Here is a 20601-nt window from a genome sequence, read left to right as displayed (position 1 = left end):
CTAAAATTTTTCTGTTGTGAATATGAATATCCTATGATTTCAGCATGGTCAGTTGTGAAGACTAACCTTCAAATTTACATGACTAGGACAGCCAGCTCTCTTTGTTAAAGGGGTTGTCCACTACTCAGACAACTTCTCAATTTTTTAAAAAAATAATTAATTGTAGCAAAATGGCGCCTGCGCAGTGGCATATATCGCTTTTCGATTTGTTTTTCCGGTGCAAGCAGCTGATTTATGCTTGTAAGCAGAGCATGGCAGGGACGTTATGTGCTGCTTACAAGCAGAGCACAGCTGCCGGAATACTCACTGCTTTCCACACCGGGACTATGTGCATGTAGAGCAGTGAGTATTCATTGCTATTTAATAGCATACAGAGTGTCAGCCACAGCCGCCGGGCAGTCACGTGTGCCCATTACCTAGGAGAAAGTAATATTCACTTCTGTCCACACACATGGACCATGGGACCACCCATCCCCTGCAGGAAGCAGACTGCTGTTACTATTGTGGCCGCTATTACAGAGAAATGAATGTTCACTGCCAGCACAGTGAATATTAATTTGTCTTTAGCACTGGGCACAGACTTTAGCCGCAGCAGCCGGCTCCTGTCTCCTGTGACCCACTGCCCCGCTGCTGGCACTCCCCCTTCATCTTCTGGACCCCTCACTTGAGTATAAGCCGAGAGGGGCGTTTTCAGCATAAAAAAGTGCTGAAAAACTCGTCTTATACTTGAGTAAATAAGTAATTATTTTTTTAAAGACCACAAGATAAACTGCGCAAGCGCAGTATTTAAAATAAGATGCAGGTCACAAAAGGTTCAGTGACCTGTCATTTAAGCCCACACAAATTAATATGAGGCCAGAGCACCAAATAAAGACCTGCCAACAGGTCTGCCCCAAAGCACAAGAATCTCATTAACTGTAAACTGGAAACATACATTAAACAAAAGAATTTTTTCAACCCAGAAATCATTTTAATCAGTTTAACAGCACCAACCTGACAATGCCTGTTGCCTGCTTTTTACTTAGCAAAATCCTGATGACAAGTTCGCTGTGGTATGTGTGTGAGCTGGCCAAGCTTCTCAGCCGCCACCAGGTTACACCCATTATCACAAACTACCATGCCAGGTTGGAGGTTTAACGGCAAAAAATGCAGATCTGTCTTACTCCTTTAAGTAATTCTGTGTGTGGTTTGTCCCCTAGACAAATTAGCTTCAACGGAGCCTATTGCCGCTTCCCTGAGGCAGTGCTGCAGAGCTTCCAGCTTCCGACAGGTGTGGACAGCATGCTCTGAGATACTACATCAGAGATGGAGAATAAGGGGGAGCAGGAGGGGGTGTAGGAACTGCTGTAGGAGGTAGAGGAAATCCTGGTATAAGTAGGGCTAGGAATCCTCAGCGTCGGGAGCACATGCACCGTGCCAGAGTGTAACTAGATCCCATCCTCCACAATCTTCACCCAATGTGCCATCAGGTAAATGTAGTGTCCCTAGTCACAAGAATTTGTCCACATGATGGTCGTTAAGTGGAAAATGCCAGTAACTATGTTGGTATCAGCAAGGGAGAAAAAGTGGTGGCTGGGGATCAGTACCTAGGGAGGTCTGCTACCATGAGTTGGCGAAAATCCTCCGTGTCTGCCAGTCTAAATGTCAACATTTTTACTGCAGGCACCAAGGAAATGGGCCCATTTAGAGATTGCAACTGTGGGTGGGTGACTGGGAACTTTCTTTTTCATTATAAGGCCTGGGGTAGGGACAGCTGAACGTTGTGTTAGGACAAGGATTTGAAAGTGACTGAAGATGGCAAGTCATAATGTGCAAGGATTCGTGCAGGTCATGATGCATCTGGGCCAGTGTTTTGTACAGGGGATTGGGAAGCACCTAGCACACCTAGCACAGGGGAAGAGGCAGTGGTGTCCTCCAAGGCACCAAACCTGGAAAACAGAAATGTTCCAAGACCACGTAAAACTTTATAGTTGTGAAATGGATGCCTACAATTTTTTTTAAAAGCTTTTTCTCAGTTTTAGAGATCACAGAAATGTACTCCACACTAAAGAATAATGAATGGCTTAAAAATGTAGTTCAGGAAAATGTTTCAACGATTTTTGAGTGTGTTATATATAACAAAAAAGGACCTCAAAGCACGTAATACTTGATAGATCAAAATATATTCAATTTTTTCAGTCCTCACAAAAAAAACTGCAGCTATATTTTCCAAAGGACTGCACAGGCCTAATCCCTGCCTATAGACTGGATTTTGTTATTTTCTCTGCTCCCGTGACTCTCTCTCTACCTCCCTAGGCTAAATGCAGATTGTATGTGATACAAACAGACAAGCAAATGATTAGCCTTTAGTTAGTATGATGGTTCAGCTTCAGTACCAGTATCAACACTAAAGGCCTCTGATTCGTTATACTGTGCACAGAAGCCTAGACAAGCACTCTCTCCCTCCAATTCGAAATATCACAGAGCTGTGCAGTGGCGTCAATGTACCGAGCCGGGCAGTGCCTGTCCTTTTATAATCCCTGATGATGTCAGACAGCCAATCAGAGTAATGCCACAACCAAGAAGGCTACGACATTACAGTAACTCACAGGCAATCTCCAGGTGCTTATTGGCTGCATAACAGATGCCAAAGATGCGGGGCGGAGATTCGAGTTTTACATCGCGCACTCCCCACTACTTGCCTAGTAACATGCACATCCGAGCACTGTGATTCTCTAGTGTCAACCGAGTGTCACCGAACACGTTCGCTCATCCTAATAGATATATTTTAAGCAGCCTGAAAAGTAAGTATTATATTGTTATTTTTGTTCATATTTGTAATTTTGTCATGTTTTTATAATTTTTTTGTATGGAATTAACAAATTCATTATCTGTTTAGGGCCATTAGTATGTCACAAGACGTCATGTCATAATTTTGATTGATCCTGTGCTTATTTAAAGCTGTGGGAATTTTGATGTCTCATAAGCTTTGACAAAGATCACGTATGTGATCGAAACGCGTAGCTTGTCATCATTTGTTATCTGATCTGTCCGAAGTAATGATGTTTTAATTCAAGGATTTTTCAATAAAGGATTTTGAATTTTTAAGGAGCTGGAACATTGCTGTTTTTTTCTACTGAAAAGTAACATCATCATAAAGAAAACTGTTTATGCTGAACATGAGTCTGATCTACCATTATTAGGCAATAGAGCAGAAAGAGTTGAATACATTGATATAAAGTTTTGTGAAAAATATTATTTTTGTATTCTATTTATTGCTCTTTTAATGCATAGGAGTCCAGTGGGCGGTCCTACTCAGTGATTGATTGCTATCTCTAAATGCATACTGATACTGGGAAAACTACAATACTATATGACATCTATAGATTGCACAGCATTTTCACTGGTATCTTTGGAAGCCAGAGTGTTACAAAAATACTTGCAGGTCTTCAGGACTACAGATAACTGAAGAAGTGTAAGTGGTCATTAATGTCCACTACTCAGACAAACGCTTCTCAATTACTATAGTTTTTTCTACTTGTTAAGATAAAACCAGCCTGTGCTCACCTCAGGTCCCAGCACTGTTCCTGTGAGATCTCCCGAGGCTTAAAGGTACTGTCACACTTAGCGATGTACCAGCGATCCCGACCAGCGATATGACGCAGTCAGGATTGCTGGTGCATCGCTAAGTGGTCGCTAGTGAGCTGTCACACAGGCAGATCTCTCCAGCGACATCGCAGGGGTCAGGGGTTGCTACTTACCTGTCACACCAGGCGATCCTGCGTCCTCCCGCCCGGCTCCACGCTCGTCGCTCGTCTCTCCACAGGAAGCGCCGCTGGAAGCTGACGACGAGAAACAGTCCTGGACGTTCTCGCGCGATCAGCGATAACCAGCGGGGAAGCGGGTTGTAGGTAAGTAGCAGACATAGCGATGTCGCTAGCAATATCGCTATAACGTCACAAGTTATAGCGATATTGCTAGCGATATCTCTTAGTGTGACAGGCCCTTAAGGCCCCGTCACACATAGCGACTCACCAGCGAACCCGACAACGATATGAATTTGTCAGGATCACTGGTGTGTCACTACATGATCGCTGGTGAGCTGCCAAACAGGCAGCTTCACCAGCGATCAGCACCAGCGACGACGAGCGCACGCATCGCTGTGTACCTTAGTTACCAGCGCGCTGGTGCAGGGAGCTGGCAACCAAGGTAAACAGCGGGTTTCTAAGCACCGCACAGCGCTTAGAAACCCACTGTTTACCTTGGTTACCAGCTCCCTGCACCAGCGCGCTGGTAACTAAGGTACACAGTGGGTTTCTAAGCGCCGCGTGGTGCTTAGAAAGCCGCTGTTTACCTTGGTTACCAGCTCCAGCTCGCTGATCGCTGGTCTCCCACCTGCCACAGGCAGAGATGCGTGCTGGCCGGCGGGAGACCTACGATCAAAAAAATGTCAGGGCTTTCCACAACAATCAGCGATACCCGGCAGGGGGGTCGGTCGCTGATAGGTGTCAGAAGATAGGACCGTTGGCACAACCCTATAGTATTTTGTGGTGCACAAGTAGGATCCCAATCCGTGACTTGTAATATACAGAAACTTGGCACACACTGGTGAATTCTGATGCAGAAAGGTGATTTTTAATAAAGTACAGTACATACATACAGACGTTTCGGTCTATGACCTTCATCAATGTACAAAAGCTGTACTGCTCAGGACAATTGGGCATGAATAAAAAAGAATCCGGTGGGTGAGGAGGCACAGGAAGCCGTCTCTCGTGAAGTGGCAGTGGCAGCAAGACGCGGTATCCGCCGCGAATCAGTGGCGCCCTGATAGGTGTCACACACAGTGATCTCGCTGGTGAGATCGCTGTTGCGTCACAAAACTTGTGACTCAGCAGCGATCTCGCTAGCGAGATCGCTGTGTGTGAAGGGGGCTTTACGTGATGTCTTTGTGAGGTCTTACAAGGCATGATTTTGTTATGTTAAGTGAGCCCTGCAGTCAATCAGAGGCCACTTCGTTGTCACTTTCTTTAGACAAACCTGACATTCAGAGAAAGTGAGAACTGCTGGGGGCTCTCTGACTTTCTCCGAATGTCAATTTCATCCAAAGGGAGTGAGAGTGAATCAGACCATGAGCAGCCTCTGATTGTCTGCAGGGCTCATGTGAGCCCTGCAGATAAGGACAGCATGAAAGCCTCTGGAGACCCAGCGCTGACATCACTGATATGGGACCGGCACCAGAGGTGAGTACAGTCTGTTTTTATCTTGACGTTGAGGAATACAGAAATATAAAAACTGAGAAGTGGTTGTCCAGGTAGGAGACAACCCCTTGAAACTTTCAACTGCACTAGCTTTACATAACGTTAGGTTCTGTTTCTGGGTGAAGTTACTGTGTTAAGGTGGTTCTGAGGGATGTCCGGAAATGTGTCCATGAGTGTTACATTATTCTACTAAATCTTAGGAGATTCTGACAGCTTCAGGCCTGAGGTTGCCAAAATTTGTCCTGCAGTAATTACATTTCCATCTGTAGCTAGTAACATCACATTTATTTTGATCAACAGTTGGAACAAACATTAATAGAGCTTGTCCACCCTCTCCAAAATTCCTACCAGTTCAGATATAAATCTGTCGTTATTCATTCTCTCCACATTTAAGCCTTACGGTAATGAAGGACTTGGCCACTTTCATTGATGGTAAATCTCTTTACTGCAATAAAACGTAATTTGTAATTAGCCATATAACTTAAATTAGTAAATTATTACAGATTATTAATTTACAGTAGAGCTTCTGCTGCAATTAACATTTCCCCATTACTTCTATTTATGAACCAACAATGTTTTACTGAGCCACATAAATCTGTGGCCTTAACCTTCTCCTTATGGGAGTAAATTGTGCTGCATAAGGGTGACTATCAGAATTGGCAAAAATATACATTTTTTAGCCTAAAATTAAAGATCATTAATTTTTCTGTTTTGGACACAATTATGACATAATAATTCAGTTTTAGAGATGATCAAAAATATTCTCCAGACTCTGGTCCAACGGCCACATCGGAAGTCCATGTTTGGCAGACCTGAACTCTGAACCGCTATTCCTACCAGACAGAATCTTCAGCACCTCATATGATTTGAAGGCCTGGTGTAAAGTCCTTGTTGTGGAGAGATGTATGAATTGTGTTGCTCTGCTCTTACTCATCACAAGAGGTGCCAGTGATGACAGCAGGTAGGCGAAGGTCTGTTACCACAAACTACTGATGTGTTTGTTAGACCAGGATCTGGAAAATATTTTGCTCCACTTTATTGACCTATGTAGGCTAGGCATATAGACACAACTTTATAGGATGTAAGCCACCATATTCCAACCCCTAGGATTGAATGGCACAGTTGTTTTTTAAAACCCTCCTTCTATCATGTTTTTGGATAAAAGAGAAGTATAACCTCCAAGGCAAATCCTCTTTAGATTCCTATGAAAAGAAATCATCTTGAACAGGTTAATGACCATGAGGAAGAGAAACAGAACTAAATTTAGCTTGGACCCACTGCTTCCAGTGGTCCTACTACTAGGACAACTTTCTGTCTTTCTTCATATACCACAATTCTGAGTTTAATGCAAAAAACTTGTCGACACACAAAGCTCAGAATCCTATAATTGGCTTTTAAAGCACCACTCCAGCGATTTTTTTCTATTGCAGAGCTGGAGTGGTGCTTCTAATCTAAGGTTTCTGCCTCTAGTCTTCTACTTACAAGTATCTCTTGCCATCTTCACCATTTGTCGCTGCCATTCCCATTGGCCTCCTGCATTATGTGACCTGCTTGATTGCTCCAGTGTTTGTTGGGGCGAGCCAGAGGTCACTTTTCATTGCAAGTCTATGGAAGCCTCACTCTGGCTTGCATAGATTTGCAATGATAGCTTGTGACTGTTACTTTTGACTTCCGGCCTGTCAGAAGTTGTGGTCAAAAGATGGCGCCATGGGACCGGAGCAATGCCAACAGAAGGTAAAGTTGATGGCTGGTAAGTATAATACCAAGGTCAGGGACCTTAGATTAGAAGCACCATTTCAGCTCTGAAAAAAAAACCGCTGGAGTGGTGCTTTGAAATAGCACATTTTGAGTTGTCATCTTGACTGATATCAAATTAAATGTCAAATTACACTTTCTTTTGTGCTTTTTTATTTCACTCAAGTTAACCTTGAGTTCAGTGTTCCATATCTAAACCGAGAACCCCTTTTGCCACTCTCATAATTGGAACAAAATTATGCATCGGATCACATAATTTCATGAAATTAGATCTTTCTAAGTAGCCATCATATTCGTGAAGCCAACTACAAGGAAACTAATGGAATATATCAGTCATCCCTATGAGTTATCGTTTGGAAGCTAAAATAACAGTGGCATCTGCAGGCTATAGAACAAATATCATTTTTTAAATTAATACCAAACTTTTGAATTATTTATATCACGTCTATGAGATGCCTAAAATCCGAATCAGCTAAAGAAATCAACAAAGTATAAATGTTTAAAATAATGGGCAGTTCAATTTCAACATTTCATATCTCAGTCTCACAATCTTGGTGAATAAATGACGAGAAACATTTAGTTTAATCATTAAACATCTAATTTCACTACTTTCTCTAGTGGGTTTTTTGCACTGCCGTTGATTTGCATCCAGATCATATTCATTAAGGCTGCATTCTCACTGCTTTTGGCAATTAGGTTTGTCTGGACCATTTCAAACAGGACAGTTTAACCTTCGTCAGGCTGCGTAATTTTACGTTAACAGGCTGCAGAGGTACAATTGTACCTTCATATATACCTCCACTGTGGGAAGACTTTCGCCTTTACTTGGTTTCAGAAACTAAAGTTCATTCAGCTACAAATGTTATCGGCCAGTGTTGTTACTGCTCACTTATGTTGCAGTCAATTAAGTTGATTCAAACAGGGAGTGGCTTCTACTTCTCTTCCTGCCTCCCTCCTCTCAGTAGCCATTTTGCTGTTCATCTCATTGCTGTGAGCACACACATTTCTAGGCTTGTGAAGTCTTCAATTTCTTGGATACGAAGGTAGGAAAGTCTCACAGCATCTAACAGCCAGTTACACCTTCATTCGCCTTATGTGGGGACAGAACAGTCAGAAATTGTCTTTGAGCCTGGACTTGGCTTACATATATTTTGTATGAAACTTATCACTATAGGTATGATTTTTATACGAAAAATGGATAATAATTAGTATCTACATATTGTTTTACGATGTTTTACTTATATTCAGCACAAAATAAAGATGGTGGCTCTGTTACAATTTTCCTATTGGTCGAAAAAACAGTCGAAGATGGAATGAAAATTCTGACACCGTATACGGTTTACATAATATATAAATGACATTTATAAATAATTATCACTAGAAATAATTTACTTTTTTATCTGCACTTTAGAATCGAGTTTCATTCTACTTGCCACGTGTTACTGAACTAAATTACGAAGCCAAAATTCATCTACCAAGTCATCATGAGTGATAGTGATGCTGGATCTTGTTTCCGCCATAATCCAAGAAAACGTGTTTGCAGGTTAGTATCATTTTGTGAAAAGCCAATAATGTAGTATTGTCTAGTATTTCGGAAAATTATTTATTTTTCATTTTTTCATATTTACAGATTTACGTCTGACGAAATAATGCGAATGCTATAAGAATCTGATTCTGAGCATGAGGAAGAACCATATGTTGCATCTGATGATGAAAACTATGTACCACAAGTGGATGTTACTGAAGAAGATTCAGACATTGAACAAGAAATGGTCATAGAGCAGGAAAAAGAATACAACTCAGACGAAAGTGTTGAGGATGGGTCTGTGCCTCAAAGTGCAGGCGACATTTGGACTGCTAAGGATAAAACTCAATGGTGTAGTGATCCACTGCCAAATGCACAAACAAAATCTCGTAATGTCCTACGACAAAGAGGTGGCCCTGCAGCAATCAGCAACCTGTATACAGCAAAAGAGATATTCAAGTCAATCATGACTCCCGAGATGTGTGACATCATATTACGAGAAACAAATCGAAAGGCCAAGAGAGTTTGTGATGCTTACAACAACGAACTGGTACAACATTTTCCTGATTCTTCTGAACGGTCACCACAAAAAACATTCAAGCAATTTACTGAAAATGAACTCCATGCATTTTTGGGCATACTGATTGCTGCTGGTGTGCACAAAGACAACAAAGAGAATCTGGAGGAAATGTGAAATGTTGATGCTCTGCCTCTTATACAGTTGTGGCCAAAAGTATTGACACCCCTGCAATTTTGTCAGATAATACTCAGTTTCTTCCTGAAAATGATTGCAAACACAAATTCTTTGGTATTATTATCTTCATTTAATTTGTCTTAAATGAAAAAACACAAAAGAAAATGAAGCAAAAAGCAAAACATTGATCATTTCACACAAAACTCCAAAAATGGGCCAGACAAAAGTATTGGCACCCTCAGCCTGATACTTGGTTGCACAACCTTTAGCCAAAATAACTGCGACCAACTGCTTCCGGTAACCATCAATGAGTTTCTTACAATGCTCTGCTGGAATTTTAGACCATTCTTCTTTGGAAAACTGCTCCAGGTCCCTGATATTTGAAGGGTGCCTTCTCCAAACTGCCATTTTTAGATCTCTCCACAGGTGTTCTATGGGATTCAGGTCTGGACTCATTGCTGGCCACCTTAGAAGTCTCCAGTGCTTTCTCTCAAACCATTTTCTAGTGCTTTTTGAAGTATGTTTTGGGTCATTTTCCTGCTGGAAGACCCATGACCTCTGAGGGAGACCCAGCTTTCTTACACTGGGCCCTACATTATGCTGCAAAATTTGTTGGTGGCCTTCTGACTTCATATTGCCATGCACACGGTCAAGCAGTCGAGTGCCAGAGGCAGCAAAGCAACCCCAAAACATCAGGGAACCTCCGCCATGTTTAAATGTAGTGACCGTGTTCTTTTCTTTGAATGCCTCTTTTTTTCTCCTGTAAACTCTATGTTGATGCCTTTGCCCAAAAAGCTCTACTTTTGTCTCATCTGACCAGAGAACATTCTTCCAAAATGTTTTAGGCTTTTTCAGGTAAGTTTTGGCAAACTCCAGCCTGGCTTTTTTATGTCTCGGGGTAAGAAGTTGGGTCTTCCTGGGTCTCCTACCATGCAGTCCCTTTTCATTCAGACGCCGACGGATAGTACAGGTTGACACTGTTGTACCCTCGGACCTGCAGGGCAGCTTCAACTTGTTTGAATGTTAGTCGAGGTTCTTTATCCAACATCTGCACAATCTTGCGTTGAAATCGCTTGTCAATTTTTCTTTTCCATCCACATCTAGGGAGGATAGCCACAGTGCCATGGGCTTTAAACTTCTTGATGACACTGCGCACTGTAGACACAGGAACATTCAGGTCTTTGGAGATGGACTTGTAGCCTTGAGATTGCTCATGCTTCCTCACAATTTGGTTTCTCAAGTCCTCAGACAGTTCTTTGGTTTTTTCTTTTCTCCATGCTCAATGTGGTACACACAAGGACACAGGACAGAGGTTGAGTCAACTTTAATCCATGTCAACTGGCTGCAAGTGTGATTTAGTTATTGTCAACACCTGTTAGGTGCCACAGGTAAGTTACAGGTGCTGTTAATTACACAAATTAGAGAAGCATCACATGATTTTTCGAACAGTGCCAATACTTTTGTCCACCCTCTTTTTCATGTTTGGTGTGGAATTATATCCAATTTGGCTTTAGGACAATTCTTTTTGTGTTTTTTCATTTAAGACAAATTAAATGAAGATAATACTACCAAAGAATTTGTGTTTGCAATCAATTTCATGAAGAAACTGAGTATTATCTGACAGAATTGCAGGGGTGTCAATACTTTTGGCCACAACTGTACGTGCAGCCATGTCTCGTGACCGCTTCAAGATGATACTCAGATTTATCAGATTTGACAACGAAAATACACGTGCAGAACGTGTGCAAACAGATAAAGCTGCACCAATACGGGACATCTGGACAATGCTGAACAGAAATCTGAAGCGAGCCTACAAGCCATATAATTGTATCTCAGTCGACGAGCAATTATTTCCATTTAGAGGCCATACTAAATTTACCCAGTATATACCTTCAAAACCAGCTAAATATGGCATAAAGATTTTCTGGGCTTGTGACTCGTCAAAAGCCTACCCATTACAAGGTCAGCTCTACACTGGGAAACCAACTGATGGTTCTCGACAAGTAAACATTGGTGAACGAACAGTATTGGACCTAGTGAGCTCGTATAAAGGCTCTGGAAGAAATGTCACCACCGATAACTTCTTTACAACCATGGAACTAGCTAAGGTATTGAACTCCTGGAACATGACACTAGTTGGTACAGAGAGAAAAAACAAAAGGTTCCTACCTAGCAACATGCAGCCTGCCAAAGAAAGGCCTGTAAACTCGACAAATTTTGCCTACAATCATGATGCAACAGTCTGTTCATATGTACCAAAGAAGAACAAATCAGTCGTGCTTCTATCATCTATGCACATGACGGGAGAAGTTGAAGAGACGCTAGCAGCCAAGCCAGAGATAATAAAATACTACAACAAAACAAAAGGCGGAGTTGATGTTATGGATAAAATGTTGGGAGAGTACACTGTGAAACAATGAACATTACGTTGGCCTCTGGCATTTTTCTACAATATGATTGTTTGCATCCTACATCATCTACAGAGAACACAAACCAAGCTTCAGGATAAAGGATCAATGAAGAAAGTTCCTGAAAGATATCGCAAATCAGCTGTGTATGCCTGCAATTGAAGATCGTAGTACAAACCGAATGATGATGAGAAACCATTTTCTTCGAGGTGCAGTAGAAATGGTGCTTGGACTGTTGTGAGTTCATTTTTCCCTTCACCAGTGAGGTCTGATGAACTCCCTCTTCTGGCAAAGGAAGGTAGTGAGGCTGATTACCAAACAGCTGAGCAGGTAGATGATGACTGGGTCACAGGAACTGATGACTGGATATAAGGCAGCCGACGCCCTGCTGCCTTGCCGGTGATTTTCCTGCTGGATTCTTGGAGACCAGTCTGATTTCTGCTTCTCAAAGCTAAGTATTGCTGTGCCTTTTCTACACATTAGTTCTGGTTTTGTTTGCCTTGTTTTTTGGAGTTCAGCCATCCCCAGCCGGGGGTGAGCTGAATTCCATTTTTGTCTCTGATCTGTTGATCTCTGGCTCTGTCTTCAGAATATACCTGAGTGCTGATATAGTCTTTTTGAAGCCTAGCGACTTCAGGGCCTGTTTTTCCTATCAGTCTGTTGGTTCATTTTTGGATAGGGTTTTTGTGGATTGCAGACAGCAGCTTTTCTATCCTGTCCTATTTAGTTAGCTTGGGCCCCATCATTTGCTCAACCTATCTTTCTATCTGTGTTAGTGTTTTTTCATCTTGCTTCACAGTCATTATATGTTGGGGGCTGCCTTTTGCTTTGGGGTCCGCTCTGGGGCAGTTTAGATTTCCCCTTTCTGTCTTTAGGCTAATTTAGTTCTCCGGCTGTGATCGAGGGGTCTAGGGCAACGTAGGAACTCCCCACGGCTACTGCTAGTTGTTGTGGATAGGTTCAGGGGTCTGCAATCCGATAGCTTCCAACTTCACTGGTTTTCTGGACTTAGCTATTATTTTTGTTTTTTCCTCCTTCGGTGACTCATCCATAACAGAATCACCGGCCATACCGCAGATCCTAGGGTACTCAATAGCAGGAAAGAATTGTAAGAAAAAAAAAAAAAAAAAAAAGGTGTCAGAATTTCTTTGTGTATATTTTTTTCCTCTATATCTCTGAGGCCGTAGGGGGATTTTTTTTTTCTCTCAATGGAGATGAAGCAATTGTCTGATCGTGTGGACCAGCTCGCTGGGAAGTGCGGGGAATTTCCACCTATCTTACTCATTCACATGCTGCTGAACCAAAGATCCCCTCTCCTGATGTGTTTTTTGGGGATCGGTCTAAATTTTTGAATTTCAAGAATAATTGTAAATTATTTTTTGCCTTGAAGCCTAACTCGTCGGGGAGCTCCACGCAGCGGGTTAAAATTGTCATCTCTTTGCTGCGCGTTGATCCTCAGGATTGGGAGTTTTCTTTGAAACCTGATGATCCTATTCTAAATAATGTGGATGCATTTTTTCAAGCCTTGGGGTTGTTGTATGATGAACCTAATGCTATTGATCAGGCTGAAAAGGCCCTGTTGGCATTGAGCCAGGGTCGGGATTCTGCAGAGTTGTACTGTCAAAAATTCCAAAACTGGGCTGTCCTTACTACCTGGAATGATGATGCCTTGGCAGCTCTCTTTCGGAAAGGTTTGTCAGAAACCATAAAAGATACTATGGTGGGATTTCCTGTTCCCTCTGGTCTTGACGATTCTATGTCATTAGCCATTCAGGTTGATCGGCATTTGCGTGAACGCAAGACCGCACGAGAGGTGTTGCCACCTGTTGAACAAATGTCTGAACCTATGCAATGTGATAGAGTTTTGTCCAGGGCGCAACGTCAGGAGTTCAGAAGGCATAATAAGCTGTGTTTTTTTTGTGGCGATGCCTCGCATATTATTTCTGTCTGCCCTAAACGAGAGAAACATTGTGCTCACACGTTTTCTGTGGGTGGTGTTCAACCTAAGTTTCTTCTGGCAATTACTCTGATCTGCTCCCTGTCCACATTTTCCGCCAAGGCTTTTGTGGATTCGGGAGCAGCCCTGAACCTAATGAACTTAGATTTTGCTAAACATTGTGGATGTCCTATGACACCTCTGCGGACGCCTATCTCTTTGAGGGGGATTGATGCTACTCCTTTGGCGAAAAATAAACCTCAGTTTTGGACCCAGGTGGTAATGCGGGTCGCCCCAGACCATCAAGAAAATTGCAGATTTTTGGTGTTGCATAATTTGCATGATACCATTGATCTGGGGTTTCCCTGGTTGCAAATCCATAATCTAGTTCTGGATTGGAAATCTGTGTCTGTGGTGAGTTGGGGTTGTCGGTGTGCCCTTAGTGATGCTCCTGTTTTCTCCACCTCTCCCCAGTCGCATGATGTTCCTGACTATTTGGCTGACTTTTATGATGTATTTAGTGAGAATGAGTCTGCGTCTTTGCCTCCTCGTAGGAGTTATGACTGTGCAATTGAGCTGAGCCCGGGGTGTAAATTTCCAAAGGGTCAGCTTTTCAATTTATCTGTACCCGAGCACGAGGCTATGCGATCCTACTTTAAGGAGTCGTTGGAGAAGGGTCATATTATACCATCCTCTTCACCCTTAGGTGCTGGGGTTTTTTTTTTCGTGGCTAAAGAAGATGGTTCATTAAGGCCTTGTATTGACTATCGTGCCCTCAACAAAATTACTGTTAAATATCAGTATCCGTTACCCCTGATTTCTGATCTATTCTCCAGAGTTAAAGGTGCTTGCTGGTTTACCAAGCTTGACCTCAGGGGGGCGTATAATCTTATTCGCATTAAGCATGGGGATGAATGGAAGACGGCATTTAATACTCCAGATGGATATTTTGAGTACCTGATGATGCCTTTTGGGCTCCCTAATGCCCCTTCTGTCTTCCAATCCTTCATGAACGATATTTTCCGAGACTTTGTGGATAAATTTTTGATTATCTATCTGGATGATATTTTGATCTTTTCCAAGGATTGGGACTCTCATGTGGAACATGTTCGGACTGTGTTACGGATTTTGAGGGAGAATTCCCTGTATGTCAAGGGATCGAAATGCCTTTTTGGGGTACAGAGGATTTCATTTTTGGGATTCATTTTGTCTCTGTCAACTATTGAAATGGACCCGGCCAAGGTACAGGCCATTTATGATTGGGTTCAGCCCACTTCTTTGAAGGCCCTCCAGAAGTTTTTGGGTTTTGCTAATTTTTATCGGAAATTTATAGCTAATTTTTCTAGTATTGCCAAGCCATTGACTGATTTGACTAAGAAGGGTGCTGATGTGCTGAATTGGTCTCCGGAGGCTGTTTCTTCCTTTCAGGAGCTGAAGCGAAGATTCACTTCTGCTCCGGTTCTGCGGCAACCTGATGTCTCACTCCCGTTTCAGGTAGAGGTGGACGCCTCTGAGATTGGTGCAGGAGCTGTTTTGTCCCAAAAAGATCCTGTGACATCTAAAATGAATCCCTGTGCTGTCTTTTCCCGAAAGTTCTCCCCATCCGAACGTAACTATGATGTGGGGAATCGGGAACTGTTGGCCATGACATGGGCATTTGAGAAGTGGGGACATTGGTTGGAGGGAGCTAAACACCAGGTCGTGGTCCTTACTGTCCACAAGAATTTGATTTACATGGAGTCGGCCAAACGCTTGAATCCTAGACAGGCTAGGTGGGCCTTGTTTTTCACACTTTTTGATTTTGTGGTCTCTTTTCTTCCTGGCACTAAGAATGTCAAGGCAGACGCCCTCTCTAGGAGTTTCTTTGCTGATTCTCCTGTTGTGACCAACCTGCTACCATCTTAGGCGACGGGGTAGTTCTTTCTGCCATCTCGCCCGATTTGAGACGTGCTCTGGAAGAGTTTCAGGAGGACAAACCTGAGCATTGTTCCAGTGGAAAGTTGTATGTTCCTGACCAGTGGAGGAAGAAAGTGATGTCTGAAGTTCATTGCTCTGCATTGGCTGGTCATCCAGGTATTTTTGGTACTAGAGATCTGGTGAGTCGGTCTTTTTGGTGGCCCGCCTTGTCTCGTGATGTCAGGAATTTTGTGCAGTCCTGTGGGACTTGCTCCCGGTCTAAGGCTGTGTGCACACGCTGCGGATTAGGTGCGGATTCATCCGCGCGGATTTTGTAAAATCCGCAGGTGAAACCGCAGGTTAAAAGACCTGCGGTTTTACCTGCAGATTGCTCTGCGGTTTTGCCCTGCGGTTTTTCATCTCCTCAATGGAGGAGATGGCAAACCGCAGAGGAATCCGCAGAAAGAATTGACATGTCAATTCTTTCTGCGGATTGAAAACCGCAGATAATCCGCGCAGAAAATTCCGCACCGTCTGCATTGCGGTTTTTGATTCCCATAGTGAATCATTGTACTGTACACCGCAGCAAAAACTGCTGCGGGTCCGCAGCGGCCAAAACCGCTGTGGAACCGCAGCAAAATCCGCAGCGTGTGTACACAGCCTAAACCTTGCTCTCACTCTAGTGGGTTGTTGATGCCTTTGCCGGTGCCCAAGAGGCCATGGACCCATATTTCAATGGATTTTATCTCTGATATGCCTGTGTCTCAGAGAATGACCGTTATTTGGGTGATTTGTGATAGATTCTCTGAGATGGTCCATCTTGTACCACTCCCTAAGTTGCCATCTTCCTCTGAGTTGGTACCCTTGTTTTTGCAACAGGTAGTTCGCTTGCACGGGATTCCTGAGAACATTGTGTCTGACAGAGGAGTTTAGTTTGTGTCTAGATTTTGGAGGACTTTCTGTTCCAAGCTGGGAATTCAGTTGTCCTTCTCCTCTGCATTTCACCCTCAGACCAACGGGCAGACGGAGAGAACAAACCAGACTTTGGAGTCGTATTTGAGATGTTTATTTCAGCTGATCAGGATGATTAGGTTTCATTTTTGCCCTTGGCCGAATTTGCTTTAAATAATAGAGCTAGTTCTGCCACTTTGATGTCACCTTTTTTTTGTAACTTTGGGTTTCATCCTCGATTTTCTTCAGGGCAGGTGGAGCCTTCTGCCTGCCCAGGTGTTGACACTGTGGTGGAGAGCATGCACCAGATCTGGGACCAAGTGGTGGGTAAGTTGTCTCTCTCCCAGGAAAAGGCCCAGCGGTTTTCCAACCGGCATAGGACCATTGGTCCCCAGTTTAAGGTGGGTGATATGGTTTGGTTGTCATCAAAAAATATCGCTATGAAGGTGGCTTCTCCTAAGTTTAAGTCTAGATTTATTGCACCTTACAAGATTTTGGAGATTATTAATCCGGTCTCTTTTCGGTTGGCTCTTCCTGTCACGTTTAAGATTCATAATGTGTTCCATAATTCCTTGTTGAAGAGGTTTGTTGAACCAGTAGTTCCTGGGGTGGCACCTCCTGACCCTGTATTGGTTGAAGGTAACATGGAGTATGAGGTAGAGAAGATACTGGATTCCCGTCTGGCTAGACGGAGACTCCAGTATTTGGTTAAGTGGAAGGGTTATGGTCAGGAGGATAATTCCTGGGTCTCTGCCTCTGATATTCATGCCGAAAGATTGGTGCATGCCTTTCATCGGGCTCACCCTGATCGCCCTGGTGGCATGGATGAGGGTTCGGTGACCCCTCCTCAAGGGGGAGGTACTGTTGTGGGTTCATTTTTCCCTTCACCAGTGAGGTCTGATGAACTCTCTCTTCTGGCGAAGGAAGGTAGTGAGGCTGATTACCAAACAGCTGAGCAGGTAGATGATGACTGGGTCACAGGAACTGATGACTGGATGACGCCCTGCTGCCTTGCCGGTGATTTTCCTACTGGATTCTTGGAGACCAGTCTGATTTCTGCTTCTCAAAGCTAAGTTTTGCTCTGCCTTTTTTACACTTTAGTTCTGGTTTTGTTTGCCTTGTTTTTTGGAGTTCAGCCATCCCCGGCCTGGGGTGAACTGAATTCCATTTTTGTCTCTGATCTGTTGATCTCTGGCTCTGTCTTCAGAATATACCTGAGTGCTGATATAGTCTTTTTGAAGCCTAGCGACTTCAGGGCCTGTTTTTCCTATCAGTCTGTTGGTTCATTTTTGGATAGGGTTTTTGCGGATTGCAGACAGCAGCTTTTCTATCCTGTCCTATTTAGTTAGCTTGGGCCCCGTCATTTGCTCAACCTATCTTTCTATCTGTGTTAGTGTTTTTTCATCTTGCTTCACAGTCATTATATGTTGGGGGATGCCTATTGCTTTGGGGTCTGCTCTGGGGCAGTTTAGATTTCCCCTTTCTGTCTTTAGGCTAGTTTAGTTCTCTGGCTGTGATCGAGGGGTCTAGGGCACCGTAGGAACCCCCCACGGCTACTGCTAGTTGTTGTGGATAGGTTCAGGGGTCTGCAATCCGATAGCTTCTAACTTCTCTGGTTTTCTGGACTTAGCTATTATTTTTGTTTTTTCCTCCTTCGGTGACTCATCCATAACATTGGACGATGCATTCTGGTAGCATCGCAAGCAGCAGCTGGCCCTCAAATACCTCATGGTAGTCATGGACCCTCCCCTGTTGTTGGTAGTTGCTATGTCTGTCGAGACCTGAGGCGAAAACAACGTAAGGCTAGAAAGTCTTGTGTGGTTTGTGTGAAACCCATTTGCGATGAACACTCGGTAGCAAAGACAACATGCATTACTTGCGAAGAAAATCAATAAAAAAAAGTTTCTTACATTTTCTTTTATAATGTAAATGAACAGTTTTTTTACTTGTTTATAATAATAAAATAGCATTATCATTAAAAAAAAATTATTCATTTTTCCTTGCATTATCTTCATTCAAAATATATGAGGGTACATTTGTACCTATGCAGCTTGTTATGGATGCAAAAATATCTCGACCCCTTATCTCGGAAGGGGGTGGAGATATTTTATTGAAATTTAGCCAATATATTCTGGACCAAAACTGCAGAGATGTCACGAAATTTCAGCCCTCTAGGCTTTTCGAAAAAAAGTTATTGCAATTTTAAAACGGAATAGGTACAATTGTACCTACTCAGCCGGCCGAAGGTTAAAAGGATCCAGATGATTGTAAAGGCTTTCTACATATGTTAATGGTTACTTTTAAGGTAATAACATTTCTACTACGTTTCAGTCTACAATATTGATTTCTTCATTATTTTTCAGACTTCGGATAAGTGGTTTGCGTCCAGATCCAATTTTCAGATTTATCTCTTTGTTGGAGTATCTCTCCCAGTAATACATGCTGGATGTAAGTTTTGTGTGTATCCAGAGTGCTGTTGTCATGTCTATGCACAGCAGTAGCAATGTACTTATTTGCTTGCCATGTGCTTTCCTCCATATCTGTAACCTGTTTTCTGTATCCTCTCTGAGATATTTTCTCCTTTTTTCACTGCTGATTTGTATAAAACCTTCTCTCTCTCCCTTCTGCTATCTCTAACACTGAGAGGTAGGGCATCGAAAGCAGAGACTCTAACAGATTTATACCCCTTTTGTAAGTCACAAAGCTACATAAGGTCAATTTACACTTGTCAACCGACACAGTTATACTACACCGATCGGCTTTATACACAGATCACCTGTTATTTAAATAGCCTGTTTAGACAGGCCATTAAGAAAATATAATATTAATTTATTTTTAGAATATCGATAGAGAAAACCCATGAGAACCTACAAACTCCATCCAGTTGTCCTTGGACAAGGTCGACCAGAAATCTATTTTCAGAAAATGATTGCTATTATGATCATTCTGTGCACATAAATATCATCATTATCAGCAGCACATATCCCGTTTACACAAGACGATGTGCTGCCAATAATTTTATTGGCATGAGCGACCTAATAACGTCATTAGTGTTTTGCTCGTATGTTGGGTGGCTGCCAACATATTTATACAAGCCGATAAAAACTAGTTTAACGAACACTATTTTCAAAGTATTGCCTTGCCTAAGCTGGCCTTTATAGACATTCCACATATTCAAAATGGTCATCATTTTTTTTTTAAAGAAGACCACTTATAAAGTTGCTTAACTTTGCATTTAGGCCAAAAAATTAGCAGGGAGACACCGGGGTTCGGCATATTTTTCAGTTTGAAATTCTAATTTTGTGTAAATAACGTACTTTGCAATTTTTTTAGTCATTGCGTTGTCCATCAGATGAGAAAATGATTATTGAAATTATAGTGACTATTTCGAACTGGATAAATCTAAGATGAGCCTCCATAGTGTAATATGTGTTAACATTAAAATCCGGATTCTGAATGATAAAGATAAACTTTCTCTCTCTTTTTTCCCTTTGACTGTCAGTTAGATTGTATTCAGGCCTCGTCTATCTGCAGAATGAATAAGCCAGATGCTGAGAACCTCTCCATGGAAAGTCTCTTTGCTGATTGAGAATGCAAACGCCATTTATCTATTTATCTTAATGACAATCGTGTCATTCACCAGCAGACAGCGCCAGAGAAAAGAGGATGATGCTGCCAGTGAAACTTCTTCAAAAGTAAGTCATTCTCATCATGTCCCAAATTGCAATTAATTAAATCAGGGGTCATGTGCGGATTTGTAATTAGGCGTCGGTCTTTAAACAAGAAGCTGATCTAAATTCAGTGACTTAATTTATAACAACATGCTAAGACATTTTATTGTAGTCCCAGAGGAGAATAAGACCTGGTAATGTACTTTGTTACATTCATCAGCACCATCTATTCTCTGTTTTCTTATATAAGAGATTGACACAACATATGATTCCTCGTACTGTAGGGAGTACCAGATATGTGGTGGCACCCACCAACTGGAGTTTTATCAGCTTACATCTGAAAATGGATTGTAAAGTACAATACGGTCCAAACTCACATGAAAGAACAGGAAATTTAGAGTAGAGTTGAGTGAATTTTTCAAAATTCAGTTCCCATTATGATCGGCGACAAATATTGTTTTTGCAATATTTGCCGAACACAGACGAATGTCATTGGAGTCAATGGGAGTAGAAATGATCGAATATCTA

At 42.4% G+C, this 20601-nt stretch overlaps 1 protein-coding gene across 1 annotated transcript in view; it reads right to left on the bottom strand.

Annotated features, from left to right (window-relative positions):
* Positions 1-20601, bottom strand: part of DPP6 (dipeptidyl peptidase like 6) — a 1805197-nt gene that overhangs the window by 1623818 nt on the left and 160778 nt on the right. The window lies entirely within an intron of this gene.

The sequence above is a fragment of the Dendrobates tinctorius genome, unplaced genomic scaffold, assembly GCF_039654945.1.
Source record: "Dendrobates tinctorius isolate UK_male_01 unplaced genomic scaffold, ASM3965494v1 ptg000070l, whole genome shotgun sequence".
NCBI classification, from domain to species: domain Eukaryota; kingdom Metazoa; phylum Chordata; class Amphibia; order Anura; family Dendrobatidae; genus Dendrobates; species Dendrobates tinctorius.
Note: the sequence above shows the minus strand (reverse complement) of the source record. Positions and strands in the feature narration are given on the sequence as shown.